The following is an 8,671-nucleotide window of genomic DNA, read 5'->3' on the forward strand; positions in this document are numbered from 1 at the left end:
AAAACAAAGAAGCAGTAGCCTGACTGCTATGTTCAAATGACATTTGTTAAAAGCAGTCGTTTAATTGCACTATAGGCTCTTTTTTTGTATCGTCCTGTTTTGATCAGTGTATATGCCAATGTTGTTATCAATAAAAAATCATTTGCACAAGGCAAGCCGATGCACTTCACCATGTTGATAAGAGAATTAAAATGAGAAGAATTATGGGACAAAAAAATCAAGGGATATTTAGCATAGAAAAAGAATTTGCGATTAATCGCGATTAATTAGAGTTAACTATGACATTAATGCGATTAATCACGATTAAATATTTTAATCGCTTGACAGCTCTAGTTTAAACATATTGGTAACTGTAACACTGGACTAAGAAAAAAGGATTTTGCCCTCGCTAAATGAATTTGGCCTGCAGAGAAGGGGAGGACATCTAATTTGAACAAAATTGATGGCTGCAGTGCAAAAAGTACATAGTGCATGTATAGAAAGTGCCCACCATGAAGCTAAAGTGGAAGCTACTTCACTTCACAACAGAACTCACCCCAGATGCCCACTTGGCGTACATCACGCCGTTCAACTTTCCTTCACTTGTTCATAGTCTTAAGACTCTGCAAGTCCGCCGTGGTGCGGTGCTTCTTGCCGCCGTAGAAGGGCTTGGTGTCGAACACGATGTTGGCGCTGTAGCCCGACTTGGAGCAGACGACGCTGCACTCGCCGCCCAGCTCCACCCAGGGCACCGTCAGGATGGACCTGCACACACAGGCGGAGGAGGGGTCGATGGTGGTGGTGGTGGGTGGCGTAGTTCAAACACATAATCATAATATTATTAATTGTACCTTAAAACCGTATTTTTAAGTTAAATTTATTTTATAGGTTCTCCTTTAACCATTAATGCTAATTATTAATAATTGTTTCAATAGCATTCATCCTCATAATGAATGCTATTTTTTTTTTACTTCTCTGTAGCACTTTGAGATTTGATGGATCCCAGCCACCAGCGGTTGCTCTTTCCATTTATGATATAAGACATATAGAGAGCTTGTTTGTAAGAAGAGCTGTCCAACCGCTAGTCACATGAGGTGTCACATGTTTCAGATCAGTCCTTCAGTTGACAAGGTCATACTCGTATCAATAACACACACCTACTAAATATAATGTAGGTGGTGGCAAGCGAATATATGACGAATGTTTTTTTTTATGATTGAAAAGGACAGGTCTGATGAAATCCATCAATACAAGTGCTACAATAAAGCAAGCCATTTTTGACTTGAGGAACTTGGTCATAAAAGTTATTTTTCTGCACCAAAGTGATTGTAAAGCCCTGCGGCGTGCAGGCTGTGCTATTGGCAACCATTAGTAAAACTAGAACTGGACTAGGTAAAGAAGCAGAATCCCTCCTCCAATTCTCCATGCCCCTCACCTTCTTAACACACCTGAAGGCTTATAGGGCCTAAAAAAAAAAAAGGTTTGGTTCCTGTTGGTTGTCAGTTGAGGTCATGGGTAGGTAGGGAATTTCTTTTCTTTTTTTATTTTATTTTTTCCAGCGGCAGCGAATGATAGGTAGGTTGTTTTCATTTAAAAACGAGAAATTATTTTACAGAATGAAGAGGTGCTGTACAAAAACGTTATTATAGTTTGCATCAAAAAAAAAAAAAAAAATTGTGGTCGTAATTTGGGTCGCACATAAATTGACAGGGTCGGTCGGAAACCGGAACCAAACAAAACAAAAGACAGAATCAATTCGTGGCGCTCGATGTTGATTCTGTGGCACCGCGCCACACAATGGTCTATGTATGGGAAACACTGATGCATAAATGCATTATTAAGTAAATTTGTGTTCCGCGGGAAGTCATTGCTGTGAATAGTTTTTTTTAATGTGTTGCGCAATACGCTGTTAATCTCTGTTGTCCCAATCGCTTGGACCTCGAAGTCTTGTGTCAACAGATGAGATGGGCATCTAGACTACAATGCTCTGGGTAGATGCCTGGTCATCCTGGAAGGGGAACACAATCGTTCCCCTTCCCTAAAGCGTTCAGAACCACGCCCGTATGAGCCACTCCTCTGGCATCTATTGTTGTCATCAAGGCACGGCACTCTTTTCAAGTTTCCGCGGGGCGCGCATGAATGAACGTCGCCGCTCCGATGGTTTGTTTACAATGCAACATAACTGTAAGTGCGTTTGGTTGGAATGTGGTGAGTCAGCAGAGGTTCACCTGCTCTCCCCCCAGGAGTGATGACCAACCTCTGGACAGATACTGTAGCTTCATTGTGTGATCAATCAAAGCCTGAGCAACCAGCTCACCAAGCCACAGGTACCGGCTTTAACCGTCTCATCAGACAGCATCCACCCATCACCTGAACTCGCAGCAGGGTTTTCAAGTGGTCGTTATTGCTAATGCATTTCCGGATTTATTGTGGCTCTTCCTGATCACTGAATTCTTACTTTCCTGTTGGCTAACTGTAAGACGGTACTGACCAACAGCCGAAACAACAACAACATAATATTCTGTGTGATTAATATTATTCAAACGGTGTGCTACTGTGAGAGTCCAGAATGACGGCGATCCCCTTACGCCACCCCGTAAATGACCAAGGGTTTTATGGTCTATGAAATTATATTTTATGATATATTATTATAATCATAATATAATCAATATATTCAATATATTGATTCATATAAGTCATATTTAATGGATATGAGAACAAGATGGTGAAGCTTTTCTTGACAATCAACTCAGAAGGAGTCATCTTTGTTTTATCAACTAAATGTTAAATGTTAAGAAGAACACCATATCATATCTGAGAAAACAATGCTGGGGACAGGGTCTCTTATTCTCCCCAGCAATGACAGACTTGCTTTCCCAAGAAAGGTCTTCTTTCAATTAGGAAAAGGCAGTCTTAATAACACAACAATCCAATATGTGGTCCATTAAGAAGCATGCAAGCATTCCATAAGAAACAGAGGCGATGGAAATAGAAATTGAAAGTAGTCCTACACACTCATTATTTGATCCAGTATTGGTTGAAATGTCTATGCATTACTAATGGAACAAACTGGCACCACACAGGTTACGCTCAACAAATAAATCTTCAGGACTGACTTCATGCAGACCTGTGACATCAGCTGATCATAAATAGAGGACAACAACGAGACAGTTATGCTTCAACGCAGAAGTAAAACCAAACATTGGTATGGGAATGGAACCAACTGTTATCTAAAACCAAAACAAACCTCCTTCCTCATAATCAGCTGATCAACACGTAATTTACATTATTGATAATAATCTTCCTACATAAATAAACCTTAAGCTCATAAATAAACAGACGTCCATCACATGGAGCAAAGACTAAACAGATGTAAGAAAACCAACAGCTCAACAGCCCTAATTGCCTCCTAGCATCCCATAGAGCTACAGGCTAATACTCCAGTCAAGCTGCCCCAGAACTCACACGCATCGTAGACGGAGCGCCTTAGTAAACATTCCAGTGGGGTTGGCCAATGGCGCTCCCCCTTTCCTGCCCTGTCCTCCTTCATCGTCAGGGCAACCGCCCAGGAGTAGCATGCACCCTGAGCATGCGGCGCCTCCTTACCCTTTCGTTTGTAGAACCACAGCATACAGCTTCGGAACACAGACATGGGAGAGGGCATGGAGGTAGCAGTGAGAGGGGCGGGGGGCCCACACAGACTGGATCTGGTGACCAGAGATGGTGGTGGTGGTGCTGAGGGAGGCTGGAAGTGAGAGAGGGATGGTGGAGATGGCCGGGCCGGTGGGTGGGTGGGATGGAGGAGGTGAGTAGGTGGTGGAGGCGATGGAGTAAATGGACACTGATGCAGGGACACGAAAGAGATGGGTGGAGGAGTTAGTTTAAGACCTGGTGTGCAGCGGGAGAAGGGAGTCCGTGGCGAGCTGGCCTGGCCAACTCCCTGTCAAAGGAAACGAGGGAGGGCGGGGGAGACAAGGAGGGGAGGCGGTCTGGGAGGTGGTCAGGGGATGGAGGGACGGTCAGACGGACAGACGGTCGGAGGACGGCAGACGGTTGCTATACGAGCAGAGGCTCAGCAATGATCAGACAGCATGGGCCGCAGTGACCACCACAGGAGATAACACGGCATCCAGCTCAGCAGTATTCCATTCACATCCCCAGAGGGGAAAAACCCGACGCGAGAAACGCAAGCGGACCTCTTCTGCCTCCTCCTCCGCGAGCCAGGACGAGAAGCCTCGCCGGACGGTATTCCAGAAAAATCTCCCCACTCCTCCCGGCAGAAAAAAACAAATGTCACGGCTCCGTTGTAAAGCGCGGAGCGCTACCGCATGCCGCTAAAGTTCCCGTAAACAGAGGGAGACGCCGGTGACGGAGAAGCTAAAATCAGCTTCGATGACGACCATGCCCACATTGACACTGTGCGCGTGTGTGCGTGCGTGGGGCTGAGAGTGTGTGGCTGCGCGTGTGCGGCTTCGCGTGTGCCCGCGCGGATGTGTCTCCAGACACAACAGCAGTACTCCTCAGCATGGAGGGGGGTGAGGGTGGGGGGGGAAGAGAGAGAGAGAGAGAGAGAGAGGGAGGGAGAAGAGAGAAAGAACGAACGAGCGAGCGAGCGAGAGAACGCATTCGATCAGTAGTGATGGATGTACTGTACAGCATTGGCAGTGAGAGGAAGGGTCACTGGACATGGAAGCAGAGGAAGGAACGGGAACCATTTTGCACCGCTGAATGGAAGAGAAGAGCCAAAACTCACCTTGGAAATGGAAAGTCTTCTGGTCCACGGTGATGGTGAATGTGCTGTCGTCCTCGTCATCAATGCCGATTACAGTGCCCTAGGATAATCAGCGCAGGAAAGAGGCAGAGCGAGGGAGGGGGAGAGATAAAGGCAGAGTGAGGGGGGGGGGGGGGGGAAGGAGCAGAGTCAGACAGAGGGACACGTCACATGCTTGAATCCGTTTCCCCTCTCCATCCTGTCCTCACTCGACCATCATCTCTGTCTGCAAATCCCTTTTGTGTCTCTTAGCAAACTCAATATTGCTCTCCCTATCCCCCCCCCCCCCCCCTCTCAACAGCAGGAAAAGAACCACAGCACACTTGCTGGTAGGCTGAGTAACTGGTTTGCATTGCTACCTAGCAACAGAGATGGGGCGTGTCTGCTTCGGACCTGCAAAGTCAACCTGTATTAGACCAAATGTGTCCCTCGCTCTGAAGTGTAGCAATACGAACATTAGAAATATGTGTGTTATCTTGTAGCAGTGATGTGATTGCCATGCAGATTCAGCCCAAATATAGCAGTGTATACGTTACATTTGCCAACAGTGAATGAAGCTTCAGGAATCAATAAGGTGGCCTCATTGTATGATTTTTTGCTAGCATTGCATTGCCTTTTCTAATTATAAATAAATCATTAAGAGCATGAAGTAAAACAAAACAACTCTTTACATTTTCATCAAAACTCCCATCACTCATACAAAAAAACAACCTATTCATTTTAAAGGTAGAGACAGAAAGGTTTGCAGGAACAGGTTATGTTCTGCCATGAGACTGATATTTCGCAACATTCTCGTGTGGACAACTAGGTGCCTAAGACAACCACAATAACTTACCAAACCAAGCTGCTCTAGTCTAACTGACATTTTAAAACAGCAGAACATTGATAATGTCCGGTAGAAACCAACTGGTAATTTTCAAATGGAGACTTAAGGCAGACAACTAAAAGAAAAGACATTGCAAATTAGTGAGCAATGACTGGGTGTTTTTCCAGGAGAAAAATTCAAGGGAGGGCTTCCAGCCATAAACCATACACCCACTTGTCAATGGAAAATCATAGCACACAATGACAATGTGACTTTATGCGATGATAACATAAAATTATCAGACTTACTATTACCACACTCAAAACAAAACCTCCAGGATATTAGAAAAGCATGACATCTTTGAAAGTTGTATTTAGGCAAGGTGTAGTAAAATGTAATCTAGCATTACATTTTCCGTTAATTTCAATGTGGTTTGGTACACAACTCTGTTTGTTTAGCAAACACACTGGAGAGCAGTCTGATGTGCTGGCTGCCTTTAATTAAAAGAAAACCAAAAAACTGATACGTTTTCTTTTTAACCATGATGCATTTAATAGGTCTAACCATTTCAGAAATGGTTGAAGAGGTTATATTTTATTGTACAGGGACAACACAAAAACAAGATATAACTTTAAAAACAACTGATTCTGAATCAATTGCTGCCATCTAGTGGCCAAACCTGTATATGGTAATATTAATGAGTTATAGGAAAACGGTATGATTTTTTCTTCTTAAAAATTACATGAAATTAAACATAACTTATTCACTCTCCATCAAATTTCCGCTAAACTAGACATGTTACTTAGATTGTGTCACCAAAACCAGCAGTCGTGGATAACATTGCACACACAAAGAAAGCATTAATTGAATTGGACGTCCTTCAAGAACTGTAGCCATCGCAAATCAATACCCATCCCTCATGATCCCTCCAGTGATTACCATCACTGTAGTATTCTGCTCTACTTGGCAATGCATCATATCAAAGAAGCAAGTGCATTGTTGTTATGCATTGGCCTCATAATTACTCATGGAATAGCCTACTTTGACTCTGCAAATCGACTGTATGACAAAGCAAGAAGATAGTAGTGGACATAGGTCGTACCATATATTTTGAGGGAGAAGTAATAGAATGAAGAACTACAATGGTGTATCAATTAATCCTTAATAAATTATTCCTATCATGTTTAAAGAACATTGAACAATAGAGGCTTCATAGTTATTGTTAGAGCAATGGCTGGGATAATACTTCAGTTGTGTTTCTAATAAAAAAAGAGAAAGATCCAGGCTTTGGAATTTTCATCTTTCACTACATTTCATGTTTCCATGTTAATAACCAACATTTCTAAACATTCCTTTATGGCTAAACTGCCATTTTAAATTATTCTTTTTTCCACTGTTATTTTTCTTTTTAATCTAGTTAGTCTTATGTTGTATTTCTTTTAATGTATATCGTAGCACTTTGAGGTCATTAAGTTGATGTAAAGGGCGTTATAAATTAAATTTATTATTATTATTTCACCGCCTGGAACAATGTTAAATATGTCCATATTGGGTTAGGCCAAAATAACTTTGTCACCCAAGAGCAGTTATCAGGTCATCAGCTCAGTCAAGGTTGTCACATTTACTCAACCACTCTGGCCAATCCCTCAGAAGCATTCCGTGTAGTGTATCCTGTGTTTCTTACCCTGAGACGAACACAGCCTCTTCTTGAGCCTCGCATCATCTTGTCCTTAGACTGCAAACAGGGAAAAATCAGAGGATCAAAGACAAACAATGTCAGTATCAATCCATAATAATGTGATGAAATGTGTTTGGTTTCATTTGATTAGTCGTATTCACTGCTGAGTGAAGTTTTGTTCATTAAGTCGTTTCTCTAGTATTGTTTCAAATTAAATCAATTAATATTATGGTTAGGATCAGATTTTGTTGTCATTATCCAAATACGTATGTATGCACCCGTCCAAAACATGCCTGATGAAACCTGGTCTTTAAAAAAGGCACTAACAACTTTGAAGGTGAACTAGAACGTATAAGCAACGAAGCAATAATACCCGTTTGTCCTGCATTGATTTGGAGATGGTGTGCACCCCTTTATTCTTTCCCAAATAAAAACTCACGCATATGATAATGCGGATAGTTGATCTAAGGCTAGAAAAAACGTAAGAATTTAAAATAGAATGTAAAGGGAATTGGTTAGGGTCCCATGATGGGAACACAGCTAATGTCAAAGAGATAATCACACTCATGCTTCCAGTTGCTCTGACAATATTCATTCACAGCTACCTCGTCCCCTGTCCGAATTGTGATATTAAGCTTTAGTCTGATTCATACATACTTGTATGTATAGTATACACTGTCAGTCAACCCTCCCTTTTTTAAATAGCAAACAAGTCAGCGCTGACAGTCTCTGTCAACGCTGTCACGTTAGCATCATCTAGCTTGCTTCTCTAAGCAGATTCGGGAGAATGGGTTACTTGCTTGCTTGCAGGATGGGCCAATGCGGACATGCATTGCTAACAAATGGCTTGAAACAACCACGCACGATAAGACACTGTGAAGGTATTTACAAACCCCAGATTCCATTCAAGGAGTAGGAATGTCAAGCGGTATCCTGGCTGAGGTCTTTGCTACTAGCTTTGCTAGCTGTACTCAGGAATCATGAAAGGAGGAAGCACTGAAAATACCATAATCTGATTGGCCAGCTGGTCCTCAGGCGCCGATACAATTGGTCAAACGTGGAATCCGTCACAATCTATCCCCGCCTCTTTCTGCCAGCTGAGACTTCCAACTCCTGACCAACACTAGGCCCTTTATTAGACTTAGGTTTGATCATCACTTTAGACTTAAACAGGTTATACTATTCTATGCGACGATTTGAAAACAAGAAGAGGTACATACCGTGTAGTATGACAGCAAGCCGGCATTGTAATCCAACACAAACCAACGATACTGCCAACCTTTCATGACGTTAGTCCACTTACTCAGCGGCCCCTCCATGATGGACGCCATCTTTACACTGAACTGCGCTCGGGGAGGAGTCGGATATGGTGTGGGGCGCGCGATCATCCAACCCAACCAAACAGCAATCCAGTGGTGGCCATCGCCGGAGTCAGGAC

The 8,671-nt window shown here is 43.0% G+C and overlaps 1 protein-coding gene across 3 annotated transcripts in view; it reads right to left on the reverse strand.

Moving 5' to 3' along the window:
• Positions 1–8,661, reverse strand: part of LOC115555109 (tyrosine-protein kinase ABL2) — a 46,370-nt gene extending 37,709 nt beyond the window's left edge. For 2 of the 3 annotated variants that reach the window (XM_030371797.1, XM_030371793.1), the window contains exons 1-4: positions 8,454–8,661; positions 7,240–7,290; positions 4,733–4,811; positions 536–744 (exon numbers count right to left, since the gene is read on the reverse strand). The gene's annotated coding sequence lies outside the window, so the exon portion shown is untranslated. Of the gene's footprint in view, positions 1–535; positions 745–4,732; positions 4,812–7,239; positions 7,291–8,453 lie in introns of those variants that run through there. The other variant, XM_030371794.1, reaches the window with a different exon arrangement.
• Between the last annotated feature and the right edge of the window lie 10 nt (positions 8,662–8,671).

This window comes from Gadus morhua, chromosome 12 (genome assembly GCF_902167405.1).
Source record: "Gadus morhua chromosome 12, gadMor3.0, whole genome shotgun sequence".
Classification (NCBI taxonomy): domain Eukaryota; kingdom Metazoa; phylum Chordata; class Actinopteri; order Gadiformes; family Gadidae; genus Gadus; species Gadus morhua.